The 19,259-nt window shown below is 39.8% G+C and overlaps 1 protein-coding gene and 1 pseudogene across 5 annotated transcripts in view; one reads left to right on the plus strand and one right to left on the minus strand.

Annotated features, from left to right (window-relative positions):
* The window catches only part of CCDC85A (coiled-coil domain containing 85A), a 212,077-nt gene that overhangs the window by 170,444 nt on the left and 22,374 nt on the right, over positions 1 to 19,259 (plus strand). The gene's annotated exons all lie outside the window — the stretch shown is intronic.
* On the minus strand, positions 17,238 to 18,232 carry LOC112063630 (geranylgeranyl transferase type-2 subunit beta-like; annotated as a pseudogene).

Here is a 19,259-nt window from a genome sequence, read left to right on the forward strand (position 1 = left end):
ATTTGAGCTGTCTGGTACTGCATGTGGGAATGAATACCTCTCTCTTTCTTCCACTGGCCAGCCATCCAGCTAGAAATCACGAGATTAAATGAAATGAGTCTATTTCTCACCCTCTCAAACTGTACATATGTCAATGCTCATGACGACAGAAAGGATTATTTGCATTATGAAATAAAATACTATTGGTAGAGTTTTTTCCTGTGCTCTTCTACACTTTTCATTTTTTTAATTTCTTTGCCATTTTCCCTTTTATATTGGATTCAGAGCATGTGCTAATACCCTTAACTGACAACATCTAATGTCTCTGCTCCAAGAAACCTAAAAGATGTAATTATTTTATATACAGTTATACCATCTCTCAGGCAACTGGGAATATAAGAGACAAGAAAGAGGGAAAAAAAGAGATATGTTTCTTGGTTTTTCTCTGAGTGAGAATTGAAACTCATACCGAGTATTGAATGAATGCATGTGTGCTGTCTTACTGAAAAAGAGGCACAAAAATAATTATAAGATTGATTTTTAAAAATCTGTGAAAGTGATTGTTAGAGGCCTTGAAGGGAAATCAGAAGAGTCCTCAACTATACTTGATATGTGTGTGCATATTTAAATGCTTGCGTAGTTAAGAGTAGAAGAGATTAAACCACTTTCCAAATTAAACTATTTTCTCCAAATTCATATAATTTTAAATGCATTGCTATTTTTTATCTAAGAAGATTGTTGTTTTTGTTTTTCCCCACAAGAAATGGCTAAGAAAGACCATGTTTTATTGAGCCTAAGATGTTACTGATGTGAGAAGCACCATTATCATGTGTACTATTCAGAAAGAAAAAAATGTTGTCAATTATACCATGTCCAATTCTTGCTGATTTCAGTGATGATAAAATGGAAAAACAATGTTTTAGAATTAAACAGCTCCTTACATGTCCAAAGCACTTTAATGCAAAGAAAACCTGTTGTTTGAAATATGCTATTGGACTTACGCGACGAATATCTATCTCAGTTCATAAACATTATTTCTGTTAAATTTCTGTATTTGAGAGCATTGCCTTCGTTTATAGCTAAGATAGATATGATAGAACCACAATTTGCAACTACTTGTATAAACACAACTGAAATGAACAGGGACAGTAGGTGAGATCTGAGGATGGAAAACAGTAAATGGACCTTAGAGCAGTGGGAATCATGTCAAGTGAATCCTCGTGGAACTCTGAGACTTGGGCCGACTAGCGTAATTTATTCTTAGATGTTTATTGGTACTAAAACAAATAATCGTGAGATTTCCCTGCAGAAAGGATTTATGACTGCATGATGTGAGCTGATTTGCAAGGTCAGTTCAATGTGACAAGTTGACATCCTTGCATAAATTAGTATCAGTATCTGAACACTTGATTTCCAATTATAAGAGCTTGTTCACTGTGCCTTGATTAGAAGGTATTATTTTTTACTCCCAAGTTTATAAAAAATGTGTCCGCTTGTCTTTGGATTAACAGTAATAAGAATATAGTTAGCAATTGGAATTCCAAGTATATCAGATATCTGTGATATCTGGAGCAAGGTCTTTTGCTGTTAGTTTAGTATTTAGACTAATTACATAAAACCTTTTCCTGGATGAAGAAATTTCCTTAATGCTTACTTTCATTCCTTATATAAAACTGTGTATAATGAACAGAAAGTCACAACTTTGCTCCTGAAATACATATTTAAAAATAAACAGGATGAGTGTCATAAATGCTTGTGGATATCCTTCTGGTTAGGTGCAAAGGCTTCCATTTCTTGATGTGTAAATGACAAGGTTCCTCCCAGCTCTTGTATTTCATAGGCCTAAGTGTAATTAAAGCTTGGGTCCAGTCTTATACCCATGCATAGTTACCAGGTCCCAGAAAGAAGGGTTTGTTTTTTTTTTTAGAAAATAGATAGAAAAATGCAGTGAAGATTGAGTTTGGTTCTATCTGGTGGTGAAGAGGAGCTCACAGAAGGCATGGATGAAACGTCAGTATGGATGCCATGGCAGGTCAGCACCTAGTAAGCACAGAGCTCTTGGCTCTGCCGCAGCCTTTGCAACATCCTCCGGGGATCACTGAGCTACGCTGTACGTCCACTAAGTAAACGCAATATTTCAAAGGTATCTTAAAGTCAGAACAGTCTCATTAATTTCTGAAAATGCAGTATTATTTGTTAGGTATTATTTGAAAAGAAAATGCCTTTTTACTTTTGTTTTTATTTTGCCAGGAAGACAACATGAGGTCTACCCTCTTAACAGATTTTTAAGCATTTAATACAGTATTGTTATCTATAGGCATGATGTTGTACTTCCGATCTCCAGAACTTACTCATCTCGCATAACGGAAAGTTTGTACATGCTGATTAGTGACTCCCCGTCTCTCCCTGCCCCTCTCCTAGCCCCTGGCGACCACCACTCTGTTCTTGGCTTCTGTGAGTTTGACTGTGTAAGACACCTCATATATAAGTGGAATCATGGGGTATTTGTCCTTCTGTGACTGGCTTATTTCTCTTGCCATAATATTGCCATTTGATCCAGCAATCCCACTTCCAGATAGTCACCCAGAAGAACTGCAATCAGGATCTTAAAGAGACATTAGCACTCCTGTGTCTATTGCAGCACTATTAACCGTAGCCAAGACGTGGAAGCAACTTTAAAGGTACATCAACAGATGAATAGATAATGGAAATGTGGCAAAAACATATAATGGATCATTATTCAGCCTTTTGAAAAAGAAGGAAATCCTGCCATGTGAGACAACAAGGATAAACCTTGAAAATGCTTTTTTGAAAGTTGGTATAAGTGATCACTAAAGATAACCTGGACCTGGGATATTCTTCCTTGAACACATAAACTAACATGAACATTTTTTATAGATTACGTTTAAAAATATTTCACGCGATTGCATCTACCCTCTCATAATATATACCTGTAATGCTAAAACTGCTCAGACTGGTCTGTCAGCTCCACTGTGTACATATTTAATACAATATGAACCCTGAATGAAGATTGTGTTGTTACTTAAATAAATGTAGCTGCTAGCTATGAAATTTTGTTAACTTTCAAATCCAATGAGGTAAAGTCACCCACAATGTCTTAAGTAAGCATTTATAAATTACAGACCTGAGATGGTGTAAAGTTGTAGTTGTAAAGGAATTTCATATCAAATTTAAAAGCAGCATTTCTATCTCAGGTATATTTACACATAGACACAAGCTTGCTCTGGATAAAAAGGCATTAATTTTCAAACCTGACTAGAACCTGACATATGAGATTGGACAATCCCCTCCCTTAGAAAAAGCGTATAAGGTTCACAGAGTCTGGGAGTATAGTCCTGGGCAGACAGCTGATTACAGACAGACTCAGGCTAAGACACAGGCCTGTTCAGTGTTCTTTCTAGTGTACACACAGTGCCTCCATCAATCATTTCATACCATTAACTTAATTCACTGGAATTAAGCTGCTAAATCTACTTTTATCTTATTGTCAAATTGTTTTTTTAACCCTTATCTTAAAAATTAACATTGGATCTGCTTAGCCGTCTAAGATTTGTTAGACATTTATTCTATTCCTGCTTTTAAGGGAAGTATTGTTCTTCAAGCCGCAGTATCATAAATGAAAGAAAAATGAATTTTAGAGCCTTCTCCTCCCTGACATATTTCCCAGATACTTCAGAATTGTAAAGTTTTATTGTACAAACCCACAGACCCATATCTGCATGAAAAATTCATACTTAACAGAATGTGGTCAGAGGTCTTTCCGTTCGGATGATTTGGAGGTAGGTGGGTAGGGAAACATAGATAGAGTAGTGGGTTTCAAGGCATTTCCCAGTGACATTTGATATTTTAGCCTAAATTCAAAGCCCTTGCTTGGTTTTTTTTTTTTTTTTTTTTTTTGGTACGCGGGCCTCTTACTGCTGTGGCCTCTCCCGTTGCGGAGCACAGGCTCCGAACGCGCAGGCTCAGCGGCCATGGCTCACGGGCCCAGCCGCTCCGCGGCATGTGGGATCCTCCCGGACCGGGGCACGAACCTCACAAAGATTTTTTTAATCCAGACCTAGCCAATATGTTTATGTGCTATGTCTGCAATGCAGTCTGTTCAAGGAGAAAATATCTTAAAGTGGATAATGAAGAATGCCTATCTGATGATTTTGTTATAAATAATACTATCCTTTGAAGACATCAGTTACTTTTCAGATACAACCATAAGGTAAAAACTAATATTTTTAAAGCTATTTTCACCTATCTTGTTTTGAGTTTGGAGTTTGCATTATGGAGAGGACTAAAGACAAGAAGCAAGCAGTTTGCTGTAAATCCAAAGTCAATTAAGTACATTTGCTACAAGTCTTACTGGGAAATCTGTCTTTTCCTCTAATACTCTGGCACCAACATCTGCTTGGAAAGCACTGTGTGTCCTTTATGCCCCAGAGACCCTCTCCAGAACAAACCACCCACCTCTTGAGACCAGGGTTTTAGGGCAAGTTTTCCAGCATCAGTGTAGGTGCCTGGTGTCCTATGCCTGCCCTGTGCTGTGGGTTCAGCAAATGGTTAGAAAGGCACTGGCAACTTGGAGCACCACTGAGTGGGCCCTTTTCAGCAAGTGTTTCTCTTTCTGTTGTGCTAGCACACACACACAGGAGTCTAATTTTAGGAGTGGAAAGGAAAAATTCCCTCTCGTGTAATTCAGTAGCAATGTGGCCTCAACAATGCAGTCTTTCAGTGCACTGGGAAAGAGGCAGAGCCATTTTCAGAGCAGTTCCTGAACAAAGGAAAGAAGCTGTCACCATTGCCAGAAGTGCTGAGGAGGGTACCCAGGAGCTGAAGAAATCGAGCCCCTCACTTCCATGGCAACACACCCCAGGTCCAGCATCTCATCTTGGAAAAGCTCCCTCACCTGTGTGCTTATGCAGATTGCCGGCGTGCTGGGCAGAGATTGGGGGGGCAGGGAGAGTTGTTTCTCTCTGATATGTAGATTTCCCTCCTGTGCTTTTCCTGTTTTGCTATGGAAGTACTTATTTATTGTATCGCTCTTTCTCCTTTCCACATTTTCTGACTTATGTTTTGCAAGTCATTTTTGCCTTATCGGGTCGTAAATATATGGCTCTTCTAGGGTTGGAATTGCTCTGGAAGAACAATTCAGTAACTATAGCACAAAAGCAGACACAGAGTAGTGCTTTCGAGGATGCTAAGAGCGAATGGCGGTATCCTTCAGTTGTTATTTGCATGGAAATTACCTTTGTGGCACTCAGGAGGAGCAACTTGCGCAAAAAAGCTTCTCATGGATAGCAACTCTAATTATGTTGCACAACCTGAGTAGAATCTGGATGCTACTGATAGAAGAAATGAGTTAAATCCATTAAGGGTTGGTTGCTGCTAGAGCCATATTTGGGGAAAAAATGGACTCCACCAGAGAAATAGTGCTTGTGGATTACAATTTTCTCTAAATCACCGTGATTTATATAATTCAAGAAAAGGAAAAAAGCTTTTTCTGTATAGCGTTTTCCAAGGAGATGGGTACTACACAAGTGGTGTGGGTGTATTGGAATAAAAGAGACAAATAGATATGGGAAGTAAGTTGATGGGGGAAAGCCATGCTGGAGAACCTAAATACATGGAGACTGGATTAAGGGAAAAGTGAAAATCTATCAGAGAAAATATCAGAGAGTAAAGCTCACAGCAAAAATGTCTAAAGCAACATGGAGTCTCTCAGAGTGAAGGGATTTGCAACATTCTTCTGTCACCCCGTCACGCTTAAGGATTCTTGTTTGAGAATCTGCTACATGATGAGAAATCTTATTTCTCATGAGGGAAAATAGGTGAAATAGAAATGCAACAGGCAACATAGCTATACTACTTATTAAACTTATTAATAGAATTATTGAATTTAAAAGGTACTCCACTGTTAGGGACTGTGGTAGCAATAATTCATATTTAACAGTGTTGCCTTTTTATAGCTATACTGGTATGTTAGTAATTCTATCACTAGGGCATAGTTTTTAAAATGTTTTTTTTTATTTGTAGTAGCCATATAAAATAGTAGCATTTTTGTTACCTGTCCTTGGCAGAATTTGTCACCAAAAACAATGGGACTCTCTCAGCACAAAGTTTTGCTGTGTAGTAATATCAACTAGAATCATAGGTATTTGAATGGGAAGCAATATGGAGGAATATTTGGGGAAAATTTGGGATGGAACTACAAGAGAAATTAATGTTGCCTTGTCCTGTAGAAATGGCTCTCTACTCTTATTATTATTTTTTTTTAATCCAGAGTGGAGTCAAAAAATCTTTATGAGGTAAAGATGAAAGAGTCTTCCCTTTTCTTGCTTTTTCTAATGGTAAGAAAACAGTCTCAGAGAAAGTGGTGGAAAGTACTGTGTGATGTTTGACTTGGGGATTACATTAAGCAAATTAAATGTAAATACTATCGAAATATGGATATCAAAAAATGTAAATGATGAAAACCTGGCTTAGTTGACACTCGTAAAGGTGTGGAGACTCCCGTTGGAGCACAGTCTCACTTTGATCTCCATTTCCCGCTGGAGGTCACAACCTCTCTGACTGATGGAAAAGAGGCATCTGAACTGTGCTGTCCTCCTCTTCTTTCTGGTTCAAATCTTTCCTACAGTGGGGTTTAGGCATTTTTCATGTAAGGGTCTAAACGTCTAGTTTCTTTCTTCGCTGTAGCCTGAGGAAAAGGATCACATTTATAACACAATAAAAATTAAAATTGGTGCCTCTTAATAACTGATAGTTACCAATATCAAAATGTAAAGTAGGCAAATATAAATGTAATATAGGCAATGCCTATATATTGCCTAAGTATAAATACAATATAGATAATAAATGTAGTATAGGCAAATAATTATATTCTTTGACAAAGTAAGACAGTTTAAGTAAATAAATTTCTAAGTGATTTGAGACTTTCCTAAATTATACTTAAAAAGCTATCAGTGTGTGAAAAATAAGCAAAACATAACTAAGTCGTTTTTAGAAAGCTGAGACATGGTCAGCCGTGACTTTGGACTCTGTTAATAATCAAGTAATTAAAGGAGTCACTGTGAATACGCTAGAACAAGCACTGAATGGGGATTACAAGAACTAGGACTTGGCCTAAAGAGCTGCTGGACCAGGATGATACCCTAACCTCTGTGAACCTTAAATGTCTTGACTAGAAAAGAGGATTGTCAAAGGTGGGGTGGAAGGTTCTGCTCAGCGCTGCAAATCCATGACTCTTTATCCAGAGAAAGTTTGTGTATATGTGTAATGTATACACAAAAGAGGTGTGCCCCTTTTAGTTTTGATATAAAGTTCCCTAAAACTACAGGTGGGCATCATATTGGATCTTTTATTTACAGGTGTGTATTTAGTGTGTATTTATGTCATTGTGGGTTATTCTTCCTCATTGTGTTCTAAAGTTAATAAAATTTCATCAGACAGCTATTAAAGTAACGTACAGTCTTATGTGTAAATCTTTGAGGCTCATATCATATCAAGTATGCATGTAATGGGGCTCACATACTAGTCTGGGCAGTGTTAGCTTATGTATATTTTGAGAGATAATGTGCAATCCCCTTATTTATATAAAATTATATGTAATGAACATAAAGGCACTAGTTTTCCCTAACAATATACACATTTAAAAATAACCAAGATGAGTGTAATGAATGCTTATGGATTTCTCTCCGGTCAGATACAAAGGCCTCTGTTTCTTCACTGGTAAGTGTGGTTTCTTTCAGCCCTGAACATTCTGAGCCCAAGGATAAATAAAAGCGTGTGTGTCCGTCTTATACCCATGCAAAGTTACCAAGTCCCAGAATGAAGGGGTCTGTAGTCAAGAACAAATAGAGAAATGCAGTGAAGATTGAGTTGGTTCTATCCAGTGATCAAGAGGAGCCCGTGGGAAGTATGCATGGGTATCACTCATCACCTGGCGGGCACAGGCTCTTCAATCTGCCATGGTCTCCGTAGTACTCGACAAGCATCGTTGAGCGCTGTACTCTACACCCAGTTTGTGAACACAGTATTTCAAAGGGAGCCCCAAAGTGTAAATGGTCCTATTACTTTTTTAAAATTCAGTATTACCTATTAGGTATTATCATTTGAGAAAGAAATGCCTTTTCAAAGTTGGTACCAATGATAAAGATCCCCAGAACTTAAGATATTCTCTAAGCACATAAACCAATGTAAACGTTTTTTTACAAATCACTGTTAAAAATATTTCAAAGGGGGACTTCCCTGGTGGTCCAGTGGTAAAGAATCCGCCTTACAATGCAGGGGATGTGGGTTCGATCCCTGGTCAGGGAACTAAGGTCCCACATGCTGCAGGGCAACTAAGCTTGCGGGTCACAACTACTGAGCTCGCGCGCCTCAGTGAAAGAGCCCGCATACCACAAACTACAGAGCCCACGCACTCTGGAACCTGTGCACCAGAACTACAGAGCCCATGCATCCTGGAGCCTGCACGCCACAACTAGAGAAGAGAAAACCCACATGCCACAACTAGAGAGAAGTCCGTGCACCGCAATGAAAGATCCCGCATGCCTCAACGAAGATCCCGTGTGCCGCAACTAAAGACCTGACGCAGCCGTAAATAAATAAATAAATAGATAGATAAAAGATTTCAAAGGATTTCATATAATAAATGGAGAATGTTATTTCACAAAGTTTTTAAAATTATGATGAAAGAGACCATCAATATAGGAAATGTTAGAAAAACTTTTATTTACCTCTAATTTATACCAAAACAATATGTATTCTTTATTTTAAAATGTAACATACTTTTCAGGAATTCAATTATGGAAGAAGCCAAAATAGATTACTGTGAAAAAGAGATGACAAAGAGACGAGATATCATATATTAGTCTTTTGCAGTGTGACTAGACTGAGGAGAATAACACAAGAGGCCCTGCATATGAATCAAATGGCAGCTATACTGGGATCCACAGAAAGCAGACAATGTTCTTTCAAAGGAAGCTTATTTATTGCAGACAACTGTAGACTGTAGACTAAAGCACCTGAAATAAAAGCCAAGAAGCGGACCAGGCCTTTCTTTAGATTCTGTGGTTGTCGCAGAGAATGAAAGAAAAATGGTAGGAGGTCCATTGCGAGACAGTGATCAGTGTCACTTTTACAGTTCACATGGAACTTTTCTTTATTATCTTTTAGATTGTGTGCTATGGAGCCTGTATAAACTGGTGGCATGTTGACATATGAAGCTAATTAAAGCACGGGTAGAGAAGCAGTATGAAGAAAGAGAGCGTATGAAATAACTTACAGGCTTCCCTTTAATTGTTTTACGACTTGAGGGCCTTTACTGGCTGGGTAAATAATTCTTAGTAGATTTAGGGTTATTTTAGAGTTTAATCTAGAAATTCTACAACGTAGTTTCTGTATTGCTAAGCAATGGGGTATTTGGAAAAAACAACCCACCCACACGTGTAAATGTGGCATTCCTGAAAGTCATGGTAGACTGTGTTTGCTCAGGCCAGGCCAGCACGGGTTGGGTGGGTGGATGGGATCTGTGCGCTCAGCCCCTGGGAGCCTGCCTTTGGGAGCTGCTCGCTCCTCAAGTGTACAGGTTTCCCTGGCCTCCATAGTCTGGTCCTGACTTTGGCTGTTGACTGGCTGCTATAGTGAGGTCCTGGCCCTTCCCCAGGGCTCCTATGATCAGGTCTCCCAACATTCCCTGGGCTGAGAAAATTGCCCAACTCCTGCTTGCAATCCACCTTGTTCCAGGCCCAAAGCCTATAGAAAAAGTACTTCTTACCACAGGGTCCTAGTGTTAAGCCCAGAATCAGAGGTGGGAAGGAAGAGGTACTAGTAGTGAAGGGACAGCCTATTCAAAGATCGTTCCTCCCTTCTGAAAGTATTTCATTATCCTTGTTTCAAGTGTCTCTCCCTGGTCTAATTCTTCCCTTTGGGAGAACATCTTGTCCTCAAACTTTTCGATATCTCACAAAAATCCACTCACCTCAGATACTTGTGATCTCAGGAGTGCTTAGTTGAGGCACACGGATCATCGAGCCCTCTTTCAGAATTTTTATCCTCTTTCAGATTTTTGTAACTTCCGTAATATAGTTTGGAGAAGTAGAAGCAACTTTTGAATTATTTTTTTTTTAAAAGAGAAAAAGAAAACACAAGGAGACAGCTAACCTTGCTTTAAAACCCTTGCACTAATTAGTATTTTGGTAGTTTTATTCATCCAGCTATTGCTCTTAGCAGTTTATTAGAAAGAAGATTGGATACAGAAATGTAAGGATCATGGAGGAAATGTAAATCTGATGTAAATGTAGTATAACAAATAAAGGAATTTGATACTGTCTTTTCTTGACCTAAGATGCTTCTCATTTGCAACAGAACAACATGTGAGGCAGAAGTTCTAATGTTTGCCAGATAACAAAAAACTAATAAACCCAAGCACAGATGGGAGCCATCCTGGACTTACATAAAAGCTGGCTCTAAGAAAGGCTTTTTAATAGTCAAAATATTTCAGCTGTTTTTGCCATTCAAGACCGCTGTGTCTTAATGTCAAAAAGAGAATTTTTTTACTTAAACATTCTCGTACGCTAGGAAATTTAATAACCCTAACTACAGAAATATCATAAAAGTAAAACATAAAATACACACTCAGAAATAAATCACAACTCCAGTAAATTTGATCACAAATAAATTGTGTGGGAGTGATGGGTCTTTATCCTTTTGAATGCCAGGCATGTATTGAGTGCCAGAAGTTAACAGAAGCTACAGTTAGAAATTGGATGCTTTCTTTTCGACAGAGTTTTAGACAGAGGGGACTTTAGCAACTGCATTTTGAAATTTGTTATATTGTTTGGGACAAATTCCATTCACTTTTCAGCCCCTGTTCTCAGCCCATTCCTATTTTAATATGCACAATTCCTTAACCAGCAAAACTCACATGCGTTTGTTGATGAGTTCCGCAAATGGTAAGGTAGTTAGTGATGGCAGCTCACATTTATTGCCAATTGAAAAGGACTTTGGAGAGGTCCATTTAAGACTGGACCCTCTACTAAATGGTCATTTGTAAAGAAGGTGGCTTATGTGGCCTCACAGCGTTCGTTTTATTAAAGAGGATTCTCTTGGTTAGGGAAACCAGTTATATTGAGCCTTTGACACTTGAGAACAAGATCAAAATGGGCATGAGAGCAGGTAAGGGCAGCTGCCCTTCCAATGTTTTTCACTTTGAAATAAGCACCCTGCTCAGGATCTTGATGTTGACAAGGTTCTTCAGAGTCAGTTACCAGAATGTGATAAGACATCTCTCGATTCTAGGTGGTTTCTCAGGGCTTCAGGGCTATAAATGATGCCAGAGTAATTTGTGAGTCAATAGACTTTAACTAGTCTTTAAACCAGTAGAAAATGTTCAATTTTGTTATCACATTGATTTTTAATACCTTATTGCCTTATTAAACTGTGCTTTTTATTTTAGATGTATCTTTATGGTAATTCTGTTTGAAGGCATCAATCCTACTGGTTTTAAGCGTTTGTTCAGAATCTTAGGTCTTTAGGGCCCCAGGAGAGACCCCATTATAGGTCGTGAAAAGGATAGTGTCCAATTCTTTTATTTGTATATGTTCTTTCTTCTTTTAAATGATGAGGTTGTAACCTAAAACGGACCTTTCTTTCTGTGAGAAACAGCTTGGACCACGGCAGGATGGATGATTTAGAAAAATCTGTGACCCTTGCAGCTGGGTCTGCCTCAGGGCACAGGAGGTGATGGTTGAATCATCCATTCTACCCTGGAGGCTTGTTTAGGTCACAGGCACTAACCACAGCCTGAGTATCAGCTGACATCCTGGCTATTGGACCCACACTGAGTCCATCTTGGGATACTGATTCCCATTCTGACCTTGGCCCCTATGATTCTATTGCAGGTGAGAGTGTGTTCACTAATGGGCAGAGGCAAGGTTTGTGTCCAGATTTTCTGTTATCACTAGTCTAGCATTCTTCCCATTTTGCTGAAACTTGTCACGTGGCAAGTATGTTTCTCTTGAAGCAAGTTAGTTTTGAAAATACCACGACCAGCACCATCACCACCACCTCCATCCACGACAAACCTCTGGTGTGGTATCATTGGGGTGTGAATTGGGAATTAGCCAAGAAACCCAGTTTATTTACTAGTCCATCTGTTTTGCTGCTCACTGAGAGTTTCATCGCTCTAATAATGATTTTCTCAGCATAGGAAGATCTCATCCTTTTCTCAATCTTAAGGACATTTCTAGTCTGTAGATAAATGATTACTCAGGAAAAAATATTTGTCCACTTATCACTTATCTTCTGGTTCAATTGTAGTTTCTCTTTAAGCTGCTTGCCTCCTTCTCTAGAAACTTCCCAGACTATTCCAATCTGCAGTGACCTTGTTATCTTCTAAACTAGGGGTTGGTGCTTTTTTAGGAAAAGGGCAGATAGTAAACATTTTCAAGTTTGTGAGTCATATGGTGTGTTGCAACTACACGTCTGTCACTGAAGCACCAAAACAGCTGAAAACAAATGCAGAGTATCTAAAGGAATGGGTTTGGCTGTGTTCTGATAAAGCTTTGTTTATAACACAGGAGAAAGAGGCTGGATTTAACTCTGGCAGTAGTTTGCTGACCCTTGTCCTACACTAAAAATATTTATGTGTCAATTGCTTGGGTTATCTGTTAATATTATTTTTAAAAAATTGGTCTCTCATATTGTTACATAAATTTGCATTTGTACATAGAGAATTTATTGTATGCAAATACTTTTCTCAGTAAGTATTATTTATTTTTTCATTGGTTTAAGTTCCTTTGCCTTATCATCCCCAAACCTGCCTTGAGTAATCCGTATCTGGTATGTGAAAAGTGCTGCAATTGAACCAGAGGAGCAGTTGAGCAAGAGGTAAAGGTATTCTTTCCTAGCAAACCACTTAGCTTTGGAATGATTTTGCTGGGGATCGACATGCTTGCATTTGACTTGAAAAGGCAAGTCCTCCCATACAGGAAGGACAATTGTGGTGCTAAAAGATAGGAAATTTGTACTTTTCTGAAACGCGTATGTATGGTGACTGAATCTGTACTTTAGTGAGTGAGTGATTATATTGCTTTTGTGTCCTGGCTATTCTTGCATGCCTTCAAGAAATTGCTGGGAAGATAACATGGGGCAGGCTTGTCTTTAAAATAGATACCGTACAGCTGGTGGCTTGGGAAGAACGTGAATTGCTACATAGTCCCTCACAGACAAGCAAAATTCTAAATCAGTGTTTATCAATGAATGAGGAAAACCATTTCTGGCTTGGGAGGAGGTCAGAAATCAATTAATCTCCCTTTTCCCTTAAGTGAGGGCATTTCATGAAAGAATAAGAAATAGGGAGATCACTGATAAGAATTAAGTGAATTCTGTGTTTTCAAGTCCTTCATATTAATCTTCTCCTCTCTCATCCCCTTTGTTAAATATGTGGTTTTACTTGTGGTCTGTGTGCACCTGGAAAGGAAAGGAGAGAAAAGAAAGGCCTTCAGTTGGCCGTTTGTACAGTGTCTCTTCCTTCATAGGGGCTCTGCAAGTTGCTTTGGAAACAACAGGAACACAGAGGCTAGTTCAAGTCTCCAGCATGTTTCCTGTGGATCAGGAAGTGAGAAGTGAGTGAGAGGACTAGGCAAGTGAGAAGAATCCTCACTTGTCTTTTTGTCTTTGTCACCAGGAGCGATTGACATCAGAAGAGCCAAGAGGGAGAAGGGAGCTTAAAAAGAGCCAAGGGCATTTGCAATGCTTAGGTGGTGACTGGTGGCAACCTGGCTATTAGCAAGCCTGTCTCTATAGTGTTTAGTGTTTTCAGAGTGCTTTGCAATCAGGTTTCTTAGTCACCCTTTTCACAGCCGCCACATGAAGCTAATTGATAGGCCTCTCCCTTTTAGCACTGAGGACAAGTGACTTGCTGAGGGTCAGGCAGTGAGCTGCTTATGGAGCTCATTAGTCCCTGGGTCATCAGTCTTGTGGGTTAGCAAAATATTATTTCCTTTTTTTTCTAAAAACAGCTTTAGCCAGCCTTGGAAAACGTATTACTGCTGGTAGACCTGATTGTTTCCCAGGATGATACTATTGTAAAAATTCTAACTTAAAAATGTTTTTTTAAGATTTGCCTTTCTTGTTTTTTTGTTTGTTTGTTTTTTCTGGGTTTTTTTTGTGGTATGCGGGCCTCTCACTGTTGTGGCCTCTCCCGTTGCGGAGCACAGGCTCCGGACGCGCAGGCTCAGCGGCCATGGCCCACGGGCCCAGCCGCTCCGCGGCATGTGGGATCTTCCCGGACCGGGGCACGAACCCGTGTCCCCTGCATCGGCAGGCGGACTCTCAACCACCGTGCCACCAGGGAAGCCCAAGATTTGCCTTTTTTAAAGCTTCATAATGTCACTTTTCAGAAAAATTTAGCTGTGCATTTTAAACTTTGGCCAAGTCCTTTATTTAGTAATGATCTCAGAATTTTGGCCCTTTTATTCCTCTTAAGTTCTTCAACCAGAGACTTCAGGAGAGACTTACGGAGAAATAAAATTTTTTAACTAGGCAGACTTGGTTTGTGGCATTAGCTGTGGTCAGAATTTATATGGAGGGGTGAGGTGAAACTGTTTTATATTTCAGTTTTTCTTTTTTTTTTTTTGGCTGCATCGGGTCTCAGTTGCAGCGCACAGGCTTCTCTCTAGTTGTGACTTGCAGGTTTTCTCTTTCTAGTTGTGGCGTGCAGGCTCCAGAGCACATGGGCTCTGTAGTTTGTGTCATGTAGGCTCTCTAGTTGAGGTGTGCGAGCTCAGTAGTTGTGCGTGGGCTTAGTTGCCCCGCAGCATGTGGGATCTTAGTTTCCTGACCAGGGATGGAACCTACGTCCCCTGCATTGTAAGGTGGATTCTTTACCACTGGACCACCAGGGAAGTCCCTCAATTATTCTGTCTTTTATTCCCAGAATCTCATAGAGGCTAGACAAAAGCAGTAACCTCGCTTTTTGGAATGAGAGATGTTGACATTTATTGTTCAGTTAGTACAGGGATATTCATTCAATGATGAGTGACTAGTGGGCTTTCTCTGCTTTTCTTAATATAACCAAAACAACCCCTAACAAATAGGGAATGGGATTTCTATAGGTCATGGAAGGCTGATGACTTGTATTGACCATTCATTCAATATTTTACCCCTCAAGTATTTTTTGAGCATCCCTTATATAGAGATACTGTTTTAGACAATGGGGATACAGCCCTGAATAAGAAATTCATGCAGCTTACATCTTAATAGGTGGATTATTCTTTTAAAACCTTAAATACGTATTATTGGGAAGTGATAATCACTGTAAACAAAACAAAAGCAGGGTACAGAATTGGACAGTGACTGGAGTAAGGGGGTATTTTACATGGAGTTAGAAAAAGCCTCTCTGAGGACATGAAATCTAAAGAGACCCAAAGGAAGGAAAAGATTATGGCTAGAACAGAGTATTGCAAGAAGTGAGAACAGCAAAGACAAAAGCCTTAGGTAGGAATGAGATAGGCGTGTTTGAGGAAACAGGAGCTAGAAGGCTAGAGTGGCTGGAACAGAATGAGTGAGACAGAGAGTAACAGGATGTGAAGTCAGAGACGGGCAGGGAAGAGACCCTGTGGGCTTTGTTGACCAAGGTCGAGCATGTGGATTTGGGGTCTGAGTTGATGGAAAGCCATTGGAGGAATTGGGTGAGGGTATGATATTATCTATTTACATTTCCCAAAGGTCTCTGCGAATATTGGGTTGAAACCAGACTAAAGACAGTAGAGGGAGGGAGAGGGGACATAAGGACACTCAATAGGGAGCTACTTTGGTAGACTGAGAGGGCTGATGGTAGCTTGAACTAGGGGTGGAAAGGGTGAGGAGGCATGGAGTCACAACGCTATATATTGAAGTAGAGCTGGGAGTGCTTTATGACAGATTAGATGTGGAATATAAGGGAAAGAGACCGCATATGGCTTCACCAGTTGGGTACCGACAGCCCCAGGAAGAACTGTTTACAGAGACTGTGCAGTGAATGGCAGCCCAGGGAAGAATCAAGGATGATCCTTGGATTTTGATCTAAGCAACTGTATGATTGGTGGTGCTTTTTACTGAGATGGGGAAGATTGGGGGGAACCGGTTAAGGGGTGCAGGGGAATCAAGTTCTTTGGGGGCGTGGTAAAGTTGAGATGTTGGACATCAACGAGGAGATGTCAGATGCAGAGTTAGATATATACATATGGAACTCAGGGGAAAGGGCAGGGCTGGATATAAAAATTTGAAAGAATACATGGCTATGGGACTGAATTAGAAATTTTTGTGAATGAGTGTTGAGAAAAAAAAAGTGGTTTGTGGACTGTGCCCTGGGACACTGCAAGATTTAAAGGTAGGGAATGAGAGAGGTATACAATGCATCCTAAATTATTTATGTTAGGAACTAGTGCACAAACAAACATTTTAAAATCACTTATTTTCTTCCTCCCCTATTAAGAGCCGTTTGTGAAAATTGAGCTTATGTCCCCACGATGTTTCCTTTTGTGCTTTAATGGTGTTGTCACTAATGGGAGATCTCATTTCTCCCTGTTGGTGATTTTATTACTACCATGTGTGCAGACATTATGCGGCCTCGATTCATTTGGACCACTCTTGTTTTTGTAAACCTTTGACAGTCAGATCATTGTGAATTGCTCTGAGGTAGAGCTTTCCGCAAAATGTCACGGGTGAACTGCAGTCTGACAGGCAGCCGTTGTTATTTGTGTTATGAATGCGTGTCCTAGGGTGGTAGCTGCCTTTGGATGAAGCTGACTCTTCCTGCCTCTCCGTTGACCTCTCTCATATCTTGACCTCCCCATTTTGTGTGGGAGCTTCGGGGACTGGAAGACTCCTTGAAGATACCGTAGACCCTTCCTTTTGCCAAAGCCAGGCCAGTGAACACCACCTCACAGTGTAATATTTCTCAGTAACCTCAGCAAGGATTTGTCCTAAATATCTGTTCAGTCCCTGGGGCTCTAGCTACATGTCTTCCACTGGGCTCTGAAGTGCTGAGGTATTTAACACAATCATTACTCAGCTCTGCTCTGCAAGCCAAATGCAATGTTAATTAGAATTACTTTTTTTTAATGTATAATTATATAATTTATTAAAATCAACACAATTCATATACAAAATATTAACATGGCAGTCATTAAGTTTGTTAAGCACTTCAAATACTGAAATGTTAAAACAGCAAAATTACACTGAGCAACTTTCGCATCAGGGGATCTAATCTAGCTCGCTAGTTCAGGCTGAACGTTCACTCTCCGAAGTACTTCTTCAGGCATGCAAAAAACAGGGCTAACAGGTTTAATCTGTTCTTCTCCCAAAAGTGACAATCCAGCAATTCCAAATACAGTATGTAAAGGATCTACCATATCTCCTGGCCTGTCCGCAAATCCTCCCGTTTCTTCATCTTGACATGCTAAGATGAAACTGCGCAGTTTCTCTCTGTCAATCCAGTGAAGCCTTCCAATTATCTTTAGGGAAGCCAACACCCACCAAGAATAGCATACATCTGGTAACTTCTGTGGTCTTCCATTGGGTCCACCTGACGCAAGCTGGCGTTCACAAAGCCACCAGCCAAGTAAATCAGAATTTACTCAATGCAGCTGACGAGTAATAGCCAGGAATCCTGTGCACCAATAGATCTGCCCAGCATGGGATTCAGAACCTGGCCTGCAACCAAACCCACCATCAAAGTTCATACATGATAAAACAAATTCGATTGCCTTTTCCACATTAATAGCATCCAGCTTCCCCAATAGAGCCAAATTGCCACCGCACAAAAAGAGAATCTTGTATCGATTTCTCCCTATTATATAAAAGTAGATTTTCACATCCCACGAAGCAGCTGGTCTCTCCAGCCTGCACTGTATTCAGCCCTTATCTTTTGGACTGGCCCCCTCTGTTCTAGTACTCCTGTATGCTGATATAACTAGCACAGTGCATGCTGGAACTTCAAGCAGACCATTAACTGCAGTTAGACCAGCTGCTTAGTGGGACCCCAAATATCTCCAGTGAAAGAACCATCTTCTTTCTGTAGACTCTGAACATAGTCCACAACTTTATTTATGTCAATAACATTAATACTATCAGAGGGAGTAAGAATGTAATCACCTTTCTTTGAGCCATAGGATGCTATATAATCTGCATGCTTCTCCAGTAATAGGGTGTCGGGTGCATCTGACTTGATAATAACATCCTTCTGCAGTGTGCCCATGTCTGAAAGCGAAAAGAACTAGAAGTACTTTTTTTTTTTTTTTTTTTTTTTCTGGTACGCGGGCCTCTCACTGCTGTGGCCTCTCCCGTTGCGGAGCACAGGCTCCGGACGCGCAGGCCCAGTGGCCATGGCTCACGGGCCCAGCCGCTCCGTGGCATGTGGGATCCCCCCGGACCGGGGCACGAACCCACATCCCCTGCATCGGCAGGCGGACTCTCAACCCATGCGCCACCACGGAAGCCCCTAGAATTACTTTTTTGCTTTTGCATCTACACTGGCATTTCATTTCTATGCCCTGACTCTCCTTCTCATGCCCCTCTCCTGCCCCTTTTTTTTTATAAGCTCAAGACCTAAAAGTATTCAGATATGTTTCTCTCAGCAAGAATGCCATAAACTTTTACTATTTAATGTCAACCTGATTGGAAACTCATTTAGATGTATGATCTTTCTTTTTTTCTAGAAATTTCAGTCTTTCTCACAGGGAGGTGTATGGTTAATAAAAGACAAGAATTAAGCACATAAACTCTTTACTTAGAAGCAGAATGCACGTAAATTGTCCACATTTCCTACCTATTGTTTAACAGCTATTTTTTTTTTTTTTTTTACCAGGCCTTCATTGTTATTCTTTGTCTGTTATTGCTCTGGCTACAGAGATACAGGATGTTTGCTGTTTTGGCCCTTTCAAGATATTAATTCTTTTCTTCCTGGGGTTTGCCCTCTCTCATTCTTGTAAAAAAGCATCCTGCTAACCTCCGTAATTACTTTCATTTATTTTTATTTTTTTTTCTGGAAACTGTATTTAAATATCTTCAAGTTTCACCTGGAGTGATAGATATTTCAGAATTATTTTCTTTTCCAAGAACATATTTTCATTATGGCATGAAGTTAAAGTCATTTACAATTTAATTATTTTGCAAACTCCTATTTTACATGTCAGAAGAAAACCATTTGTTGGGGGTATTTGTGAGAAAGATGCTTTTGTGTTTAATATTGTTAATTCCCTCTTTGTTCTTCATTCTAAAATCTG

Source organism: Physeter macrocephalus, chromosome 12 (assembly GCF_002837175.3).
Source record: "Physeter macrocephalus isolate SW-GA chromosome 12, ASM283717v5, whole genome shotgun sequence".
NCBI classification, from domain to species: domain Eukaryota; kingdom Metazoa; phylum Chordata; class Mammalia; order Artiodactyla; family Physeteridae; genus Physeter; species Physeter macrocephalus.